The sequence below is a fragment of the Lygodium microphyllum genome, chromosome 29, assembly GCF_053477565.2.
Source record: "Lygodium microphyllum isolate KBCC chromosome 29, Lygodium_microphyllum_v1.1.10, whole genome shotgun sequence".
In the NCBI taxonomy this organism is placed as follows: Eukaryota; Viridiplantae; Streptophyta; class Polypodiopsida; order Schizaeales; family Lygodiaceae; genus Lygodium; species Lygodium microphyllum.
The window spans coordinates 13,397,112-13,420,961 of record NC_141163.1 but is presented as its reverse complement, the minus strand read 5'-3'; the positions used below and the strand labels follow the sequence as shown (position 1 = coordinate 13,420,961).

The 23,850-nt window shown below is 41.8% G+C and overlaps 1 protein-coding gene across 1 annotated transcript in view; it reads right to left on the bottom strand.

Moving 5' to 3' along the window:
- The window catches only part of LOC148010394 (mitotic spindle checkpoint protein BUBR1-like), a 72,140-nt gene extending 48,944 nt beyond the window's left edge, over nucleotides 1–23,196 (bottom strand). Inside the window, exon 1 of the mRNA XM_087672027.1 lies at nucleotides 23,067–23,196. The gene's annotated coding sequence lies outside the window, so the exon portion shown is untranslated. The remainder of the gene's footprint in view (nucleotides 1–23,066) is intronic.
- Nucleotides 23,197–23,850: the final 654 nt, after the last annotated feature.

Sequence of the window (23,850 nt, the reverse complement as noted above, 5' to 3'; positions counted from 1 at the left end):
ATCTTGCATACAAAACCTATGTAACAGCTTATCCACATATTGTGACTGTAACATGATGATACCATGCTGATTTTGGGTGAATTGAATCCCCAAATATTAATGTAGGCAGCCCATATCTGACATAGCAAATGCGTGTTTTAATTCAGCCTTAAAATCTGCAATTTTTATTTTGTAGATCCAGTGAGCAACATGTCATCTACATGAAGAATGATAATCAACAAGTCTCCCCTCCCCCCTCATTCTTAATGTATAGAGTGGGAGTAGTTGGACTATTTTTAGACCCTTTACTAGCCAAATAAGCATCAATTTTAGAGAACCTATTTGAGATCATAAAGAGCTTTATGCAGCTTGCATACCATGTGCTCTTTCCCTTTAACCACAAACCCTAGAGGTTGTGACACACAAAAACATCCTCATGCAAATCCCCATTCAAGAATGTTGTCTTAATGTCCAACTGATGTACTTTCTAGCCATAATTTGAAACCATAGCAATCACACATCTCACCGTACTTATACCGGATGTAGGAGCAAAAGTTTCTTTATAATCTATGCCATTCTTCTGTGTATAGCCTTTTGCTACCAACCATGCTTTGTACCTGTCAATTGTACCATCAGTCTTGCGTTTGAGTTTAAAAACCCATTTTGTGCCAATGGCCTTCTTGCCACGCAGTAAATCCACAAGATCCCATGTAGAGTTAGTGGCAATAGAGTCTAACTCATCCTGCATGGCCTGCATCCAATGTACATATTGCTGAGCTTTGTCCAAGGAAGTAGGCTCATCATCATCCAACAGTGAGCTCATAAACACATGCTCATCACAATCAACTACTTCCGTAAAATCAATCAAATCTGCCCCCCTGCATCATTTGCTACATTTCTGGCAGCACTTCTAGTGTGTTGAGGTATAGGAGCATCCCTTTTACTCTCCTGAAGAGTCTGTAACAGCCATCTTGGGACTGTTTTGGCTGCATTTACAGCACCCCTTTCATGTTGTACTGCTTCTTCCACTGCATGTGGCAAACCATCATCGATACCCTGCTGTTCGGGAGCATATGGTGCAGCAACAGCTTGCTGTATTAAGTCTGTCCTACCATTTATAGCAGGCACAAACTCCAAAGCAAGTGGCAAAAGACTCTCAAAGACATTGCCCATGTCATGGGTGGCTGGCATTTGAAATTGATCATGTGAAAATGCAACATTTTCAGCAAATAGGACATCCCTATTGACAAAGACTTTCTTTGTGCATGGGTCATACAAGTGATAGCCCTTGCTCTCCGAATTGTAGCCAATAAGTATGCATTTTACAACCTTGTCATCAAGCTTTCCACAAAGTGTTGGGAATAAAGGGCCCTTGTGCCTATTATATGTACTAGTATCAAAGCGCAAGTGTTGAATGCTCCATCAGTCGTGCATGAGTCAATTGGCAGAGTCAGAGTTGCAAGTTGGGCGACAGGACTGATAAAGTCTAAATCATGGAGTTACAAGTGTGGGCGACAGTACTAACAGGGGCATGCAGTAGTGACGAACTGCTAGACGGCGAACGATAGGTTGTGGATAGGCAATAGTTGCTCCAAGCGCAGGATAGGGCAGTCGCGTATTGACCCAGACGACTAGCGAAAGGGCCCAACGTAGATGCACGAAGCAGGCAACAGGGCACGCAACGGGACAGGAGGCAACGGTGCTGCGTGACGAAGCGCTGCTGTGCGACAGGTGACTGCATGGCGACCAACTGACGCGCGGCAATTGACGGGCAGGTGCGCTGACGACGGATACGGCAATTGACGAGACCCTTGCAGCCCGAACAAGCGTTGTTGGTCCCGACGAGTCAATGGATCCATCATTTTATCCAAAACATTATTTTCTTCAAAATCTTTTTTTTTTTTTTAACCCCTCCCTCTAACCGGGGTTTGCGCACATAACACACAGAGTGCAGATTTGTGCAATCTTGGCCCGGAAATTTGGGGCTTTTCTTGGATGTGATGCAAGACAAGACAATTGGTCTTAGAAATTGCAAGAATTTGTGACATTTTGCCTCCAACATTTGGGGCTTTTCATGTACATGCAAAATTGGGCTGAAATTTACCCAATTTCTCAACATTGATGCACATTGGACCCCCTACAATTTGGAGCTTTTGCTGTTTGGGCAAAATTTGTGCGCCAATTGGTCATTTTATGTACATGTGGGTTTAATTCCATGCAATTTGGACACCTAGCACATGGAAAAATTTGGGGGTTTTGCTAAAATTACTCTATTTTGGAAAAATTTGCATGTTCCATGCATATTAGAGACACTGCAAATGTATGGTTGATGCTCTAAGCACAAAAACTTTGGGGTTTTTGATCGTGCGCATCAAATTTTGTGCTCGTGGGTACATGTACAACAGAAATTGCAGCTAAAATTTGGCACTTCTAATGTAATGTGATGTATTTTCCCTTGGAATAGCTCTAATCAGTTGTAGAGTGTTGCAGCACATGGTTTGGTGCCTCTGAAAATTTACTTGCAGATCTGAAATTTCTGCTTCTACGTGGTTATTTATTTTTGATTGGTACTTGTTTGTACCTTGGTCACTTGTGTGACAGTTTGGGCCTGATTTTACTAAATTTTTTTGTCACATTTGGGCTGAAAATCATGGCTAGCAGCAATGACAGTAATAATCTCATGCATATTAAGAAGCTTAAAGGAGCACATAACTTTGCAGTCTAGCAAAAACAGTGCTATAATATCCTGTTACAAAAGAAGCAAGCAAAGCCGATTAAGACCAAAGGGGCAAAGCCTGTAGATATGGAACAGGAAACGAGCTTGCATGCTCAACCATCGAGCTATCGATTTCTGACACCTTGCTGTTTAACATTGAAGGTTTGGATTCTTCCTATGCTATTTGGACTTGACTAGAAGAATTGTATGCACAGAAGAGTGCCGCAAGCAAAGTATATTGGCTGAAAAAGCTTATGGATTTGCGTATGAAAGAGGGTATAGCAATGTCTACTTAGTTGAGTGAGTTTAACTCCATTTTCAGCCAGTTGGTTGCCTGGAAGTTCTTGATTGATGAAGAATTTAAGGCTACGTTCTTGCTTTGCACTCTGCCAAAGAGTTGGGATATATTTAGAACTGCTATGAGCAATTCTAATGTGATCCTTTTGTATGTTGATGTAGAGAGTACTCTATTCATGGAAGAAATGAATCGGCAAAACAATGCATCCACTGAGTCTTCCAGTGCTTTGCATACTAGGGACAAATCACAGCAAAAAGGCAAAACCGATAGCAAGGGACGCAATAAACCACGTGGCAAGGATGTTGAATGCCATCATTGTGGCAAGAAGGGTCACTTTAAACGTGACTGCTACAAATGGAAGAAAGAAAAAGGAAAGGGCAAGAAGATAGATGATAGCAAGGAAGAGAAGAAAGAGAGTCAACCTAAGAATAGCAGTGTCAAAATTGAAAAAGTGAATATAGTCACTTATGCCAGTGACAGTGGGAATGGCGTACTCTTTGTCTCTTCACACTTTAGTGCACATGCTTTACTTGCAAATATACTGATGATGACATGCATACCTGGATTCTAGATTTAAGTTCTTCTTTTCATGTCACCCCTCATCATGAGTGCTTTTTTAACTATACAAGGGATCGACATGGTGTTGTTCATCTTAGGGACAACTATGCATGTGACATTGCAAGTATTGACAATGTGCACTTGCACTTTCAGCATGGTTCTGTCTTCACACTTCAGCATGTACGGCATGTACCTCAACTCAAGAAGAGCTTGATTAGCACAAGGCAGCTAGATGACGATGGTTTTCATACCACCTTTGGTGATGGGAAATGGAAGATCTATAAGGGATCTAGGGTTATTACCAGAGGTTGCAAGAGTGATACTTTGTATCCACTTCATGTATCTAGTGTGCATGACCATGTCCTTGTCGTAACCAAGCAGCCAAGTGTTTCTTTGTGGCATGGCCGGTTGGAACATATGAGTCAAACTGAAATGAATGTGCTTTCTCATTTGGGTTACTTGCCTTGTCTTCGTTATGCTGATTTTGAGCATTGTGATCATTGTGTTTATGGTAAACATGCACAGACGTCTCATAAGAAGTCTCTTTTGCTGAAATCTTCTCCTCTAGAGTTAGTACATTCCGATGTATGTCAGATGCCTCGGTTATCTTTAGGGGAAAAGAAATATTTTGTCACCTTTGTCGATGATGCTACACGGAAAGTATGGGTTTACCCTATTCGTAGCAAGGATGAAGTGCTTAACAAGTTTAAAAATTTCTTGGCATTGGTTGAAAATCAATCTAATAAGACACTTAAGTGTCTTTGCTTTGACAATGGTAGGGAATATGTGTGTCCAAGGCCTTTCGGGCATTTTGTGACAGCAAAGGGATGAAGAGGGAGCTCACAGTGTCCCTCATAATCCACCCCAAAATGGAGTTGCAGAGCGCATGAATCGGACCATACAGGATAATGTTCGTACGATGTTGTCTCATGTTGCATTACCCCATGGTTTTTGGGCAAAGGTTGTTATGACAACCGTACACTTGATTAATCAGTCACCAAACAGGTCTTTCGAGGGGCGTGTGGAGGGGGGGGAGTTCCCCAAGAAGCGTGGTCGGGCAAGCCACCTTCGTATGCACACTTGAAAGTGTTTGGCTGTAAAGCATTTATACACATTCGTAAAGAAAAACGCAACAAACTTGAGCTAAAGTCCTATAAATGCATTTTCTTGGGATATGGTGACGAGGATAAAATGGGGTATAGATTATGGAATCCCGAGAAAAGAAAAGTAGTACGCAGCAATGATGTTATCTTCTAGGAAGATCGCATGCATAAACAGCCTAAAAAGACTGAGGAGGTCCGTAGGGTTGTATTCCGGAAAGAAATACCTTTTGGACAACAAAATGTGCTGTGGGATGGCTAACGAGTATCAAGTGTGGACGAATGACGAGATGACGAGAAGTAGCAAAACTCCTCACGACAGTTCTCTCTGGCGTGTATGAAATGGCACTAGTCTTTCTTTCTTTCACCTCCCAACCTCGCCTAGATGAGTGCTGGCTCCTCTCTCCCCGTTTCCTCTGTCTGCTTCAGGTGAGTCCTACTATTCTTGGACTCTCTTACTCTCTAGGCTCCCCTTGACCCCGTTCGGGTGCCTAAGGCCCCTAGATGGTCATCCCTCGCGCCTGTCTCCCATAATTATCTTATTAATGTAACATTTCCTTCCCCTTAAGAATCAGTTTCGTCCTCGAAAACGATACTTGGAAGGTCCAACTGTAAATTGGGAAACCTTTTCCTTAGAGTATTTACTCGCTCCCATGTTGAGCTTTCTTCTGAACAATCTTTCCATTTGACCAAACATTCTTGATAAATAGTATTCCTTGTTCGTCTGTTACCAACATTTAATATTCTTTCTGGTTCATGTGGATTAGATCGGTTATCTAATAGCTCCTCAATGTTATCATTTAAGATTAGATTATCCAAATCACCCAGCTTCTTTCTTAGCTTACTTACATGGAAAACCGGATGTGTTTTACTACCAGCAGGTAGTTGGAGCTTGTAAGCCTATTCTCCCACCCTTTTAAGTATTGTAAAAGGACCACAATACCTGGGTGAAAGCTTTGGACATCGTCCCATTTTCATGGTTTTAGTTTGTTCAGGCACCTTAAGATAGACCGATTCTCCTTCTTCAAAGGAGATGTCTCTTCGGTGAGGATCTGCATAAGCTCTAGCTCGATTTTGAGCTTTCTTAATATTTTCTTGAGCAAATTTTAACATGCTATTCATATCCTCCAAAAAGTCCTTGGCTGCATGAATCCAGTGGAAGAGTGCTTGGCACTATTATATGCAAACTCTGCTATCAGTAGATACTCTTCCCAATTAGTTTGCCTTTTACTTGCATATGCCCTAAGCATATCTTCAAGGATTTGGTTAACCCTTTCAGTTTGCCCATCAGTTTGCGGGTGGTCCGCCGTACTCATGCTAAGTTTAGTATCCAGCTTCCTAAATACAGCACGCCAAAATTGACTATCAAATACAAAAACTATATTTGCCGGAAGGCCATACAATCAGTATATGTTCTCTACGAACAATCTAGCCAATTCTGGTGTTTTAACATTAGTTGAAGTTTGAATAAACCTAGCCATTTTGGTTAACCTATCCACAATCACCCACACAGAGTCGTGCCCCCTCTGTGTTCTAGGTAATGCAATAATAAAGTCCATGGAGATACTCTCCCATTTTCTCGAAGGAATCTCTAATGGGTGGAGAAGTCCTCCCATTTTCAATCTTTCAACTTTATTACCCTGGCATTTATTACATTTGACCACATAGTCAAGGACGTCCTTATTCATTCCAGGCCAATAGAACTGCCTTTTAATAAGACTATAAGTCTTATTAACTCTTGGATGTCCCACGCTAGGGGTATCATGACACTCAAAGAGTATCTGGCGCCTTATTTTTTCATCTTTCCAGACACATACCCTACCCTTGTAGAGTAAATAACCATTATCAATGGTAAAATTCTTCCACTTGAATCTCATTTGAGCAACCCTTGATGCTCCATTCCCTTGTTGAACATTCTCAGATATTCCTTCCTCGGTGGAGGCCCTTCCACTTGAATCCCCATTTTCAATTGCTTCCCATATGTTGGAATATGCCGGATCAACCTGGCATTTCTCTTTTAAAGATTCAAGCAAATCGGAAGTGAACTGAGTAAAACTCAATTCATTTATAATGGCCATTCTGCTAAGTGCATCAACCACTACATTATACTTTCCTTTTCTATACCTTATTTCGTAGTCGAACACTTGGAGGAGTTCAGCCCATCTGGCTTTACGCCCTTGTAGATCCAATTGGTCATTAAGCCACTTAATGCTTTCATGATCCGACAAGATCAAAAGTTTGGCACCATACAGATAGTGCCTCCATTTCTTCATTGCATGTACTATTGCATACAGTTCCCTCTCATAAACAAAATAATTCCGTTTTGCACGGTCTAATTTCTTGCTTTCAAAAGCAATTGGTCGACCTTCTTGTAATAAGACCACGCCTATCGCCTTATCACTGGCATCGGCTTCAACCACAAATGGTTTATTGGAATCCACAATTAATAGTACTAGAGCTGTAGCAATAGCTACTTTAAGTTTTTTAAAACTTTCATTTTGGTCTGTTCCCCAATTAAAGCTCTTCCCTTTCCCTTTAAGTTGGTCTGTCATTGGAACAGCTATTTTGGCATAATCTCGAATGAATCTACGATAAAATCCAGATAATCCTAGGAAGATCTGCAACTCTTCCAGGTTCCTTGGAGATGGCCATTCAATAATTGCCCTTACTTTTTCTGGATCCATCTTGATTCCCTCTTTCGAGATAATATGCCCCAAATATTTGACCTCTTGTGCGAAGAATTCACATTTAGTTTTCTTCGCACAAATGAAATGTATTCTTAACAATTGGAATACTAATCGTAAGTGTTCCAAATGTTCTTCTCTTGATTTACTAAAGATCAAGATATCATCCAAGAAGACTACTACAAAGTGTCCTAGAAAGGACCGTAACACACTATTCATCAGTTTCATAAAGGTAGCTGGTGCATTAATGACACCAAAAGGCATCACCAAAAAATCATAATGCCCATATCTAGTACGAAATGTTGTCTTAGGAGCATCATGTGCCTTAACTCTTACTTGGTGATAGCCTGATCTTAAGTCTATCTTTGTGAAGAATTTTGCCCCTTGTAATTGATCAAAAAGATCTTCCATTCTGGGCATAGGAAATTTATTCTTCATTATTATCTTATTAAGTGCTCTATAATCAACACAAAGTCGCATAGAACCATCTTTTTTCTTTACCAATAAAATTGGCGAAGCCCAAGGTGAATTGTTGGGTTGTATAAACCCTTTATCAAGGTAATCCTTAATTTGTCTTTCAACTTCTTGGTGTTGTGTTTCACTTAACTTATAAGGTGGTTTAGAAATAGGGTGTGTATCCCTATCTGTGTCAATTGGGTGATTTATATCACCCCTATCAGGTGGAAGGCCACTTGGTAAATCAAAAGGAAATACATCTTTAAATTCATCTAACAAACCACTTAATTCATTACTTACATTCAACTCACAAACATAAGAAAATTGTTGCTTTATATTACAAAAAGTAAAAATGTTTTGTACAGAAAGAGACCATAACATATATACCTCACAAGCTTTCTTCTTTATCAACTTCTAAACATTAGTGGAACACAACAAAGGGTTGTCAGATACTTTATGTTCACCTTGAATCACAAATTCTTACCATCCCTTTCAAATTCCAGTGTATTATGATGATAACTATGTTTTAAGGATGGTTCCAATCCCCATAGCCACTCCCTCCCTAAAGCAATATCGGCTCTTTCCATATTCATAATTTGGAAATCAAGTTTATATTTATATCCTTGGATCTCAATTTCCAAATTGGATACAATTGTATCCCATATTTTATTATCTTGACCTTACATCATACGAACAACATATTGATGCCCACTCTTTTGTTAGGAAAGTTTCAATTTTTTGACAAGTGCATATATGAAATTGTGGGTAGCAGAGTCATCAATCATGACTCTAACCAATCCATGCACTCTAACTAAATCGTGTGGCCCAAAGGTAGGCTGCCACATAGAAGTTGACATACAACACCCATGTTGTACATCCTTGTACAAGACCTCTAAAGATTTATACTTTTCATGCCCCTTTAATTCCAAGGTCTGCACTACATGGATTTGTTTTTCTTTTCCCTTGCCCTTATTCTTATCCTTTCCTTTATCTTCCCCCTTTTTCCTTTGAGGGCAATTCTAGGCAGCATGGTTAGGGGATAGACAATTAAAACACAGCCTTTCTTTTTTGGCCTTATCAAAGTCATCTTGACTTAACTTTGGCCTTACATATTGTTTCTTTTGGTTGTTTCTTGCCCTTAAGAAATGGCATTTTCCTTTTAAATTTACCTACAAATTTTGAGATTTCCAATTCCTTAATCTTGGACTCTGTATCAGTGAGACTAGTGAGTGTACCTAGACGCGTACTATCTTCATTGATTAATGCAAATTTAATTGCCTCTTCAAGCGTCTTAGGTGAACTCCTTTTCACTTCCTTTTTACAGGCCTTATCTAGTCCCCTAATGAATCTTCTTATCTTTTAAAATTCATCTATTCCTTCTAGTTTAAGGATTATCTCACGACATTCCTCCAGCTATGTCAGCAGGGGTCTTTCCTTTTGTCTGATATAATCCCAATCTTCCTAATTTCTTTCCATTTCATTTTCAAGAAGAAATTCTTTCAAAAAGGCCGATTCAAATTGAGCCCAAGTTTCAGGTATTTTATTTGTCTCCTTTAAAGTTCGCCACCATTTATATGCCTTTGGCCCCAAAGTTAAACTGGCCTCCTGCGCTTGGAGATGTAGTGGAGTATTTTTAAGTTTGTGCAAATCCTTCCATTTTTGGAGAAAATTAAAGATAGTGTATTTATTTCTGTCTTTTTCCTCCCCATGAAACTAAGGGGGTTTCATATCTTTTAACACTGGATTATCCCTCAACTTTTGGTAGGGTTCTTTAGGATCTCGCATAGTCACATCTAAATCTTTCGATGAAGATGGAATATCCGAGGTTTCTAGCGTATTTTTATCCCTTTCTAGTAATAAGGTTAATTGAGATTTTATTTCCGTGAGTGTTTGAGTTAGAAATTCCATTTGAACCCCCTGTGCCTGCACACGAGCAGTTAGATCATCAAATTGTTCTCGTGTGGCAAAAAATTATTCCCATTGTTCTTCTTGTATCTCCGTTTCATGGGGATCTACCATAGGGTGGTCCCCAGAACTAGACCCCTCAATTACCCCCTCTCCCTTTCCCCTCCATTAATACACTGGAATTGAAAAGCAAATATAAGAAATTTGCGTACAAAGTTGGGATACTTCCCTGATTACAATAAAACAGAAGTCAATGATCTCCGTAAAGTAGAGATGGCAGGAAGAACGAGGCAGCTGGGAACACGGCCTGTCGGTAGGAGCGCTGGGTATGGGTGTAATTAATCACTCCCCTGTCAGGTCACGTGGGAACACAAGCTGTGAACCAAAAAGATTAAAGTGGGACTTAGTCCCATCATAATCGCCCGCAGGACTGTTGACGATAAGCGTAATCCGTTTTGCCCTCCGTCCGTCGAGGTCACCTTTGTTGACTGACGTGTCCCGGTGAAGACAAGACCCACAGCTTTTCGCAAGGACCCGTCGACTCTTCAGAAGGACCCCGTCGACTCTTTGGAAGGACCCGTCGGCTCAGATACCAGTGTGGGATGGCTAACGAGTATCAAGTGTGGACGAATGACAAGATGACGAGGAGTAGCAAAACTCCTCACAACAGTTCTATCAGGCGTGTATAAAATGGCACGAGTCTTTCTTTCTTTCACCTCCCAACCTCGCCTAGATGAGTGTTGGCTCCTCTCTCCCCGTTTTCTCCGTCAACTGTCCGCTTCAGGTGAGTCCTACTATTCTTGGACTCTCTTACTCTCTAGGCTCCCCTTGACCCCGTTCGGGTGCCCAAGGCCCCCGGACGGTCATCCCTCGCACCCGTCTCCCATAATTACCTTATCAATGTAACATGTACCCACTATACAGTAGCAAATACCTGCTGAAAATGAACTTGCAAATGCAGAAAATAATGCTGGAAATGATCAGCCAGATATTGCCCATAATGATGAGCCACCAGATGTGCAGGGTTAGTGCTGATTGTAGATTGAAATGCCAAGACAGCAAGCTGAAAATGCTCAACAGTCAGCAAACAATGACAATTGGGTTAGGAGATCGTCTAGGACTACTAAACAACCTATAGATTTGTTCCTAATGCAAACAATGTGGCTGATTATGTCATGTTAACAGACTGTGGTGAATCGTCTTGCTTCAAGGAAACAATGGACAGACAGAACAGCAAGAAATAGTATAAAGCCATGTTGTCAGAGATGGAATCTCTTGAGAAAAATGGCACTTGGGACTTGGTGCAATTGCCTAAAGGGCAGAAAACCCTTCTATGTAAATGGGTTTACAAGATGGTCACTGCTGGTTCCCCGCCAAAATACAAAGCAAGATTGATTGCAAAGGGGTACAAGCAAAAACATGGAGTTGACTTCGATGAGATCTTCTCTCCTGTAGTCAAGATGACTACATTGAGAACCATTTTGGGCTTGGTTGCAGCTGAAGATATGGAGCTCATACAGATGGATGTAAAGATCGCATTCTTACATGGTGATCTGCATGAAGACATATATATGCAGCAGCCTGAAGGGTTTGTGGCAAAAGGGAAAGAGAAGATGGTATGTAAACTCAAAAGGAGTTTGTATGGGTTAAAACAAGCACCAAGGGAATGATATCATAAGTTTGATACATTTATGCAGTCTCAAGCTTTTCATAGAAGTCAAGTGAATCACTGCCTGTACACCAAGAAGGCCGCAAATGGCAGCATGATTGTCTTGGTTCTGTATGTTAATGACATGCTGATTGCTAGCAGGGATACTCATGCTTTGGACTCACTGAAGCAAAGTCTTCATGCCAACTTTGACATGAAGGATCTTGGTGATGCAAATCACATTCTTGGCATGCGAATACTTAGAGATAGGTCGAAAGGATTACTCTATCTATCTCAGCAAGAGTATATCTCCAAGGTTTTACAACATTACAATATGGAGGGGGGGAAAACAATTGGGATTCCATTGCCTCCATATGTGAAACTCAGTGCAAAGGACAACCCTACATCTGATGATTAGAAGGCTAAAATGGCCAAGATACCATATGCTTCAACTGTTGGCAGTTTTATGTATGCTATGGTTGCTACGCGTTCTGACATTGCCTTTGCAGTGAGAGTGGTTAGCAGATACATAGCAAACCCTGGTAAAAAGCATTGGGAAGCAGTGAAAGGTATTATGAGATACCACAAAGGCACAAAGAATTTGTGCATCTGCTTTGGAAAGCAAAGGGTATCTGTCATTGGCGTTACGGATGGAGACTATGCTGGTCATGCAGATTGCAAAAAGTCCACTTCTGGTACCTTCACAAGAGGAGCAGTCTCTTGGATCTCCATGCCAAAAGTGTGTTGCATTGTCTACTACAGAGGCAGAGTATATGGCTGCCACTGAGACATGCAAGGAGGCTTTATGGCTTTCACGTCTGGTGGAAGAGCTTGGCATTACAAAGTTACATGTTCTCCATTGTGATAGTCAGAGTGCTATTATGCTAGCATAAAATCCCGTCTTTCATGCAAAGACGAAGCACATATAGATGAAGTATCACTTCATTAGAGATATACTTGACAGCAAGAGCATTCAGCTTGTCAAACTGCATACAAATGATAATCTTGCAAATCTTCTCACAAAGGGCCTTCCAACAAAGCGGTTTGCTCATTGTCTAAAGATGATAGGAGTTGGATAAATATATGTATTTCAACTTTGTACATACCTAGACTTAGTTGATTCTTTTCTCCTATTAAGGCACATTGCCTTTAGGTGGAAGGTTGTTGGGAATAAAGGGCCCTTGTGCCTGTTATATGTGCTCGGGTGTGAACACACCCTTAGTACACTTATACTTTCATATATATATCTAAAAACCTAAAGAGGTACACTTATCATTTTACCCACAAGTCGTGCTCACTCTCCTCTCTACTCTGCACTCTCTCTATCTCTTTGCTGACAACAAGCACTACGTATCTCGATTCTCGCGCCACGGAGCTCAATACAAAGCTCTTTCGGAACATGTGTATAGGCTATGCAACCAAACACCCGAAAGTAGTCTACTTTGGGTTTCTTGCCATGCCAAGCTTCAAACAGTGTGATCATCTTCAGTGCCTTAGTGGGTGCATGATTCAACATATGATTTGCATACTGAAGGCCTTCTCGCCAAAATTTATGAGATAGCCCCTTGCTTTTTAGCATGCAACGAGTCATCTCCATAAAAGTCCAATTCTTCCTTTCAACAACACCATTTTGCTGAGGAGTCATTCTAACAGTGGCTTGATGCGTAATGCCATGATCAAGCAAATATGTCTCAAAAGCACGAGACATGTACTCCCTCCCTCTATCTGTGCGAAGTGTCTGCACTTTTAAGTCAATTTCACCTTCAAGCTTTACAACAAGATGTTTGAAATGCATGAACATGTCAAATTTTGCCTTCAACCGATACACCCATGTATACCAAGAGTAATCGTTAATAAATGAAACAAAGTACCGATGACCTCTAAGTGCACGTGTCCTCATGGAACCACAAACATCAAAGTGAATAAACTGCATTTTACGAACAACACGCAATGTACCATCCTTTTTTAAGGCAAACCTATGCATCTTGCCCGAAATACATCCCTCACATGCATGAGGAGGTGGAGTCTCCACTGGAGGCAATGCATCTACCATATGACACCTCTAAAGGGTCATCGAACTCCCAAAGCTCATGCGTCCACAGCGCGCATGCCATAGCTCTGCATTTTGTATAGCGGGCGAAAGAGTAGTGACTACTAAAGCATCATGAGACTATATGTCATATATATCCAACAAAAATAGTCCCTTATGCAAGGTGCCGGATAGCCGAAGTGCATAATCCATCTCTCTGTCTCTAACAATGCATTTGTCATCCTCAGATAACCTGAAAGCCATGCTTATTAAGAGCAAAGATAGACAACAAGTTCTTTGTAATGTCAGGTACAAACAAGATATCTAGAAGCATGAAATCACAACCATCTGTAGCAGTAATAGTGATTGTCCCAATGCCACATACATCATAACTGTTGTTATTTGCACATGTAACACGCTTCTAGCAAGGGCTGATTGCAAAGATGTAAACTAACACTTCCTGAAAGTGATGTGCTTTGACGCCCCACTGTCAAAATACCATGTTTGCTGCATTTCAACAGCATTAAATGCTGAATCAGCAATTGAAGAATCATAATTGCATGTGAGAAATGCATAGTCCTTCTCTACATAGTTGGCTGAAGTATCATCATCAGTAGATTTGTTGGCTGATGTTTCTTGGACAACCAAACCAGAGTTCTTTTTCTTCTCTTTGGCCAATCTCTTTTTGCATTCATCAATATAGTGACCGGGCTTCTTGCAATAATGGCATTTCCCCTTCTTTTTAGTCTTTTCTGTGTCTTGGACAACCTTATTTGATGGCTGTCTAGCATCACCCTTTTGCTGATTTTTTACATTTTGCTTCACTTTTCCTTTGCCTTTGAACTTGGAAAGCACAGCCACATCACCAGAACGCAATGCTACATTCTTCCAAGTCTATTACTCTTGGAGCAAGAGGCCTTCCAACTCCACAAATGTAAGGGGCTGCTGCCCCCCTCCCCCCCCTTCAAAGACAACATAAAAGAGATGTGGAAACCAATATATGACTCTGGAAGAGAGTTCAGTGTGATGTTTACCAATTCAACATCCTAAATGACCTCATCAACATTAAGTAGCTACTTACGTAAACCCTGTATGTGAGTAAGGTGCTCTTTCATGCTATCACCTTCATCCATGGTCACATTGGCCAACTCTCTGCGGAGATAGGATATCCTGGCCTCATTGCGTGCTGCAAACATACGCTTAAGTACGTCCCATACTGATTTTGAGGTCTTACAAGACCGAATGTGCAGAATAATTACCCTTTTCACTGACAAGGCAATCAAAGAAAGTGCTTGTGCATCTTTTGAGTCCCATTTCCTCTGATCCTCGATAGGAGGGAGAGAAAGGACAGCAGCAGTAGCAACACCAATACCACCACCACCACTACCAAAAACCTGTCCTTGAGCGTTACGGTGAGGTGTCTGAGGTGCAAGACCTCCTAGTCGCTGCAAATCACCTCTAACATAGTCCCACAAGTCCTTCACCACAGGTAGTTTGAGCCATCAAGTTTGTCCTCTTGAGTGAGAACACCAAGGATATTGCTCTGATCATTATTCCCCTTACGTGCCATGATGTCAATGATAGACAAAAATCTGCAACCAAATACTTCAATGCTAAAGTATATACTCATCAAAGTACCAAAATCCCCCACAAGATTAAGAAACAAGTACCAAACTATCACTCAAATGCCAAAGTGTGCACAATGCCATCCAAATTAGCACTCAACCACTAAATTACAGCACTATACTGTTGTACCACACCTGCCTCGAAATATGTGCCCACAAAAGTACAAAATACAACAACTTAATGCTGATTCTTACCAAAATTTACTAAATTTTTCCAAAATTCTCTACCCAATCTAACTGTAACAACAATTAAATGCTGATGTACTCCTTGTTGCTTGCCTTGGAGTGCATGTCGAGCAAAAGGTCCAAATTTCTTACTAAAATTTCAAAGAAATTGAAGAAATTTGTATCTTATAGCTGAAATTTCTACAAAAATGTCACCTCGGGATGCGTGTCAATAGTAAACAACAGCTTAAATCTGCCTCGTGATACGTGCCGGATCCAAAAAACTGAAAAGCCCCAAATTTTCTTGAGCCAATGTGAAAGAAATTACGCAATGTCTATGAGTTTGGTAACAATTTGCACAAAGGACCTCAATTGGGCAAAAGCCCCAATTTTTTTTGGAAATGTCCAAGAAATTGAGAAATTTCTTCGAATTGGTTGTCAATTCAAAGCCTTGAATAAAAATTAGCAAAAGCCCCAAATTTTTGGGCAGCACGAGCTGAGATTCAAGAAGAGATGGCTAAAATAGACTGGAAATTCCAAAAATTTCGAGAAAACACCAAATCTGAAAATTAGGGTTTTTGCACTTTTTAGGGTTTGCAGAAATTGGCGGGCAAAGCTGAAAACAGCAACAGCTCCTTGGGCTGCGTGTGGGATTGCGCGTTGGACTACATGCAAGGCTTTGCACAGGCTGAAAATAGCAGATCTGGAGCAAATGATTGAGCTGGACAGATCTAGAGCAAATGGACAGATTTGGAGCTGATGGTGGCTGAACTGGACAGATCTAGAGTAGACAAGAGACGGCTCAGCTACAGCTACTCCTCCACTTCAGCAGCACCTCACAGCAGCTGAAAACTTTTCCTCGAGCTGAGAACCAAGCTGGCAATAGTAGGACCTTAGGTGAAATGGAACTGGTTGACGGTGGCTGACCGGAATCCGCGCGTACGAGCTGCTCTGATACCAAATGTTGGAAAATGGCAGCCAACCATGGAGAGAGAGAGAGGAGAGACAATGACAATAAGAGAGTGAGCTGAAGCAAAAAGAGTAGACTGTACTTGCTAGAATGAAAGATAGAGTGAAAGTACAACTTATGTTTAGGTCAAGGGTTGACCTAACCAGCCTTCCACCAACTAACTAGAGTTAGGTTTATTTTACTCTAGAGCCTAGTGTCACTACTTTAAGTTTCTAAGACACTAGGTGTACACACCTTATATTGACACTTTAATAAGTGTCCACACCACACAAATTACATTGGGCACTACCCATAGAATCGGCAAATTCTAACAAGAATAAGCATGTGGCTGATTTGTAGGCCCTGTTGATACTGAGGTTAGTCTAATCTATGTTGAATTTCTATTGCACGTTCATGACTAGAAATCTCCACAAATGGTACTCATCTTGAAGCTTATAAGGCTAAAAAGCCTCCTCAACAATCCTTTATGGCAAGGGAGTGAAGATCAAGGAGTGAGTAGAGTGTATTGGAGTTGTATGAAGCTAAAAACTGCCTTGTAGGCTGACCTAGTTGCTCATGTGGATGCTTGAAACGCTATTAAAATGATGCTTGTTGTAAGGCTTAAGAAGAAAGAAGAGTCACTATGGAGTTCATTGTTACTCTAGGTTAAAGGCTAAAGAGAAATGTAGAGATCCATGGCTGTCGACTCCATGAATGCTTCAAAGAGAGCTTGAAAAGAGGAAAGGAAAGGCAGGTCTTCAAAAGTAACCCTAACTTAAGCCTTTCCTAACTCTAGTAAACACACTTTTTTCAAAATGATTGTTAAAAATACCTAAAATTAAGTGAGACGTGCTAAAATGACATTTTCGCCGCCAAATTTGTCCCATTCTCTTGTCAAAACCTTTAAATATGGAGTCTTCCAACTATAGATCCCCTGTGCTAGTCACAATCCATGTCTTGTACTTACAGTACTTCTCTAAAATAGAATTGTTGAGCTAAAACACACTTTTCAGCCGATTAGCATTCTTAAACAGCCCCAAAACACACCAGATTAATGAAAAACCCTAAAAAGGGGAGCGGTCCACGAGAGTTTCAGCGGTCTCCCAAAAACCCTAATTTTTGGGGCACCCTTCTACACCTATAAATAGACAGGCTGCCCCCATTCAGCCTTCATTCCATCTGTGCAGGTTTCGCACTCACCAATGCAGATTTCAGCCATTAGTCTACCTCCACGTGGCTGTCCAACCTTCGTGACTGCTGCCACCTCTCCCTCCAGCCTCACAATGCCCTGAGCGCCTTCTTCCAATTGTTGCCCACCGTCAGGCACCATCTCCCAAGCTGCGTTTGGCCTCCAGCTACCATCGCCAGCATCTCCATCGCCGGGCGACATCCTACAGCGTGCGTTTGCTTCCTTCTGGAGCTGCCTAGTGTCATCTCTGTCACCTCAGTCTCTAGCAGCCCTTGGTATCAGCATTTTGCAGTTTCCTCTCTCTTCTCACTCCAACTAGTGGTCACCTGTCATCATCTTTCCAAAGCCTTGGATTTCACTCCACATCTGCATCACACACCCTAGGGGTTGGATCTTCCATCTCCGCTCCTAGCACCTTCTCCTTCTCTACCCCATTCTCTACCTCTTTGCACCATGGTACTTTGTTAGGGGGGAATGCCACCCTTTAACACAATGTCTCTCACCTTTCACAAAATGAGCACACCCATAACTCTTGGGTCGACTGTGAAGGGCATCCCCCTCACTATCCCAACTTCACATCTCACATGACCACTCAAACGCAGAGGTTTCCATCCGCCGCTTATGGTACGTCTTCACACTCTCCTTGGGTTACACCTACGCAAGGATTCCCATCTTTTGCTCCCCATGTTCCCATTCCACCTCCTTGGATTACTCATGTGGCTACCATGCTCATGCTTAGTCAGCCCATCCCTACCTATGGATCCACCTTGCACACTACCCGCATGCCTAGTGGGCACTCTGGGGCCCATTCCCAAGTGTACTCCACTCCCCCATCCTACCCACACTACACTTTTTCACACTATCCATCTCTGAGAACTACCACTCATGTTGCAACAGCCAAGAATGCCTTCACGGATAAGACACGTTTTAACGGGTCAAATTTCACCACTTGGTCTAATTTCATGCAACAAGTGCTTGGGTCTCAAGGTCTTTGACACCTCATCATTGGTCTAGAGTCTATGTCGAACCCTCGACTAGCTCACCTTGACTACATCCATCAATGGAGAGCCGCAATGCCACATCCAATGTTGAGCTAATGCAAGGATTGCTTCCTGAGTTTCACTCTCAGTTGCGGCACTTTCCGCTCACGTCAGAGCATTGGAGTCACCTTCTCGACTGCTATGCGGCTTGTGATCGTACTCGGCTCATCAATCTCGACTTTGAGCTTCAAGAGTTCTTTATTAAAGAAGGGGATGATCTAAAAGTCAAGCTGGCTGAATATGGGCGGTTACTTACCGAGTTCACCACTACTAGCTCTCCAAAGTTAGATGACAATCAAGTTACATTCTTCTTGAATAAGTTGCCCGAAAAGTACTTCAATTTCATTCAACACATCATCTCCCAATCTCGATTGCCAACCTTCTATGAGTTTGAGTGCCCATTCTTGTGTTACGCAACGCTGCATGATCAAGTCCACAAGAAATCTTCATCCCAGCCTTATTCAGAGCAGAGGGGATTGGTTGCCTCTTCTTTGAGCAGGAAAACCACCAATGGCAAGAACTCGCAAGATGAGAAGGCAAGCCAATCAAAGGGTGACTCCTCTTCCTTCAATGGAACCAAAGAATCTAGACCTATTTGGCAACTACTCCCTGAGAAAAACCAATTTTACACACAATGCCAAAGAGGGTTGGTTGCCTCTTCTTCAAGCGGGAAAACCACCAGTGGCAAGAACTCGCAAGATGAGTAGGCAAGCCAATCAAAGGGTGACTTCTCTTCCTCAAATGGAACCAAAGAATCTAGACCTATTTGGCAGCAACTCCCTAAGAAAAACCAGTTTTACACACAGTGCCAAAGAGCAAGCCATGTGGACGAGGAGTGTCGCTCCAAGGCCCAAGGTCTTCCACCTAAAAAGCCTCAGCAAACTACTATGACTGCACAGTCCAATGGGGCTACACCTTCTGCTCCTGCTTCATCTGCTCCTTCAGCACCCGTTTTTACTGCTGGACATGTGACTCGAGTACAACCTCAGCAACCCATCTCTTTCACTACCTCTAAGAGACTGACTCATTGGTCTACAGGTTCCAATCCTGTTACACTTCATGCATCCATCTCACCTTCCTCTCCACCTCGTCAAGCATTCCCTTGGCAGAGCCCTGCTACTGGATATACGCGATGGTGGTCACCTTCTTAGCCTAGCATGTCTCTAGGTCCTTTCGGATACCCTAGGCTAATCTAGCATTCACTTTTCACTCTTGAAGTCAGGCCCGTAAGATTCATTGTCCTTAGCTTTTCCATTCTTTTGTCTTCTACTGCATTTACTCACACACATACATATTCATTACATTTATTTAAAGTTAGATTTTCTTTCTGTTATGTTTTTCTTTGAAGCATCTCAATACTAACCTCTGTGTTTGCAGATTCTCATCTCTTTTGCAAGGTTTTGTATTTCAGTGTAGGGCTAACTTGCAGATTGCTTTGGTCTTGCCTAGACTATAGACGTGGGAATATACACCGTTCCTTTCATGGTTTCATCATCCTAGGAGTGCTTGCTCTTCTTTCAGCATGGCAGTTTCCCCTCTTGAGGCGGATCGTGCAACATCTCTCTCAATGCTATCATGGCGGTGACTTCTACCTTGCTCTTCTAGCAGGGTGTTTAATCCACTTCTTTCACTTTATCTTCGTTCATTCCTTATGGTTCTCGGTACCATATGAAGACCGACATCAGACTCCTCTTTCTTCTTCGACATCTACATCCAGGTTGAGAGGGGATTTCTACCCTTCTTAGTATTCTACACGCTTCAACACTTTGTCTTCGACATCGATTTCTTTTCCCTATTGTACCTTACCCTTTGCATTGCATGATTTCATCATCTTTGCACTAGGGCACTTGGACAAGTGAACAATTTTCCCATGAGGGACACTGTCCAAGTGACACCTGCAGCATGAGCATTCTTCAGCAGGTAGCATACTTTGCATCTCATTGTGCAGAGCACCACTTAAGCGGATCGTAAGCTATTTCCACCGACGGTTGTTTTCCTCGCCACCACCATCCTCCTCCATCACATGGATACCTCATCACCTACTTTTCCTCGTCATCAACACCCTGAGTGGATGGGTAAGCTTATTCTGTTTTGTGATGTGTTGGGTGTACCCTCCCTACTCTCGTCTTCTGAGTTACTATTACTCAATCGACCGCATCCCATAAAATTTAACTCACTTATTCAAAAAAAAAAAAAAATCCATATGGTTTCATGCGCATATGTAGGGCTTGGTAGGCCACTGGGTAGCCGACATGCACCCTTTGTCCAATGCCCTGTCCTCTCTGAGTGACTACTTGGATTCCCTTGGTAAGATAACCATTGTCTCTGTAGTCTTGGTAGGCCATTGGGCAACCAACGTGCACCCTTTGTCCGATGCCCTAGCTACTTTGGGGTGGAACGCCTTGGGGTCAATAACCATTAGAATGACTGGCAAAACCTTTCAACTCTGTTTTGGAGCCTGAGAGGGGATATTGAGCTAAAACACACTTTTCAGCTGATTAGCATTCTTAAACAACCCCAAAACACACCTAATTAATGAAAAACCCTAAGAAGGAGAGCGTTTCGAGAGAGTTTCAGTGGTCTCTCAAAAACCCTAGTTTTTAGGGCATCCTTCTACATCTATAAATAGATAGGCTGCCCCTATTCAACCTTCATTCCGTCTGTACATATTCCCCTCTCCAGTGCAGATTTCAGCCACCATCAATCTACCTCCACGTGGCTATCTAGCCTTCGTGACTACTACCACCGCCCCCCCCTCTAGCCTCGCAGTACCCTAGTGCCTTCTTCCAGCTATCGCCCACTGTCAAGTACCATCTCTCATGCTGCGTTTGACCTCCAACAACCATCGCCAACATCTCCAACATCAAGCGACATCCTACAGCCTACATTTGCTTCCTTCTGGAGCCACCTGGTGTCATCTCTCCCTTCTACAACTGTTGTTTCAGTCTCTCGTAGTCCTTGGTATCAATGTTGTACAATTTCCTCTCTCTTCTCACTCCGACTAGTGGTCACAGACTTGAGATTCATCTTCGATGGATATCACACTCCAACATTGCTCTACCCTTGAGCACACTGTACACTCTTACATTCATTTACAGCATTCATTCACTTCACAACTATGTTCTCTCTCTTCCTTCTTCTGTTTGTGTTTGAGTTTTGAGTTTTGCGTGTAGGGTTTGAGTTTTGCTCTCTGTGTCTACGTCTATCTCTTTGTGTTTCTGTCGTGGTCGTACACTCTGTGTGTCCTCGGTGCAAACCCTAGCAGTTTTCTTACAAAATTTTCTTGAGTAAAAATTAAACCAAATATCAAGAAAATAAAGAAAAATGGATCAAAGACCTATGCTCTTATACCACTTCTAATGAAAAGACTTGAGAGAGGAGAGAAAAGACTGCAAGAAAGAGAGAAGAAAAATGCACACATGAGAGAAAAAGTCTAGACAAGAAGAGAGAAAAATAAGAAAGAAAGAGAGATGACTGACAACCATAAAATGACGAGAGAAGCATGAAAGGTGAAAGGACAAAGTTATATTATTTCCAAAAATATGATATTTATACATGTGTCCTTAACACCTTTTATATGTCCCTAATTCAACTCCTTACAATGCTTCCTTATTTCGCATTTTTGGCCCAAACAACATGTGGCAAGTCTATTCCCTCTCCCGGCATGTCCTTATAACTACCATATGTAGCACATGCACAAGCTCCCTTGTAAAAATCAACCTTATTCATCATCTTTCCGAGGTGAATCATCTTCATATTTGCTCTTCAGCATTTCTATCTTCTATGAGTGCGTTCGTTTTTCCATTGCCAATTTTTGTGGTATCATCAGCGTTCCTCATAGTTGCTAGCATCATCCCTCCAACTGTGTCTTAGGCCTCCTATAGGATTCCCAACCCTATGCTTAACAGTTGTGCAGTTGTTTTGTGTTTGGTTGGACCGCAACATTGTTATTTAAGAGTGGGCAGCGGAAAGGAAAGTGAACATATAGAGAGAGAGAGAGAGAGAGAGAGAGAGATGGAAACAGAAGGAGCGGAAAGAACTGAAGGAACAAACTAACTAAAAATTGAATGATACAAGCTTGCAACAGTCAGCCCTAACACACAGCTTGGAGCATCAAGGCATCGCCCAACAAGGGCAGGAGGATGTGACAAAATGATACGGAGGGCTGGCTTGAATTATTACTGATGTGACACATGATGGAGAGGGCAAGCTATATATATGGTGAACTATGGATTAAGGAGGAGCAAATTCAAGCAAAAGGCAGATGTTTACTGTTCAAATTTTCCAAAACAGCAGCCACAATTGTCCATGTTTAAAGGTACCCCCGAGTTGTTTGATCACTGTTCAGTAATAGAAGTTTCTCAAAAGACAGATAAAATCGAACGTGCATTCTCACTAAACATACGTGCTAATATGCAATACAGCTTCAGCTTTGGAGAGAGGGCTGAACCGGGGATTTGATCGGAAGGAAGCACGCGCCCCCCCCCCCCCCCCCCACACACACACACACACACACACACACACACACACACACACACACTCTCTCTCTCTCTCTCTCTCTCTCTCTGTGTATGTCTCTGAGTGTGCATGTGTTCCTGATATGGAGGACGCAAACAAATGTATGTCTCTGAGTGCGTGCGTGCGCGCGCGCGTGTGTGTTCCTGATATGGAGGAGGCAAACAGATGGAGATGACCAAGCAAAAGAAACTACGTAATCTCGCATACCTTGAAGAAGTTGTCTCGCAGCACCAATGGCTGACGTCGTTCTCGCACTCGCTTCTCTCTGTCTGCCCGCCCGCCCTTTTCAAGTTTGAACTCACATTAACAAGTCCATCAAATAATCTTACCGTAAAGCCGGCACATAGATCATCATCATCGTCATTATTATTATTATTACTTATGTAAATATAATGATATTTTGAAGTAAGCAAAATAAATATAATTTTGCAAAATTGATTATATCTATATCTATATCTATGCTATGTCTTAATACTTATCGAAAGATCCCCCAAACTTGAGGTTCAATCCAACGTGTCAAAAATTCATGATTTCCAATGGTGTTTTTCTTTTTTTCACAAATTTTTTTAATTAAAAAATAGTTGCAAAGTGGGCTAGCAATTAAAAGATACACAAGCAAAGAATACCTTTTTTCTCACTAACTTTTCTTATTAAAAAATACTTTTACAAAGCGGGATGGCAAAGACAAAATAGATACAAGCCCTCTAAATCCGAATTTGAAAGAGGATACATGCATGCCATGAAAGAGGTGCAATTGATGAGTGAGCTATATTATAACTGGCAACCTAAAAACTTAAAAGAGGATAGATACAAGCTGTGAAAGAGGTGCAATCAAGTTACGCCACACAACCTTTAGCCTCCGTGTCAACTGAAAGGCGTTATAAAACATGCCCTCTGTTGTACTTTTTGGTCATGCATACAACAATCTTTTACAAGAGGTCAATCTTTCTTTCTCTATTCACTTTCCTTCGTCTTTGACTAGTTTGTTGGG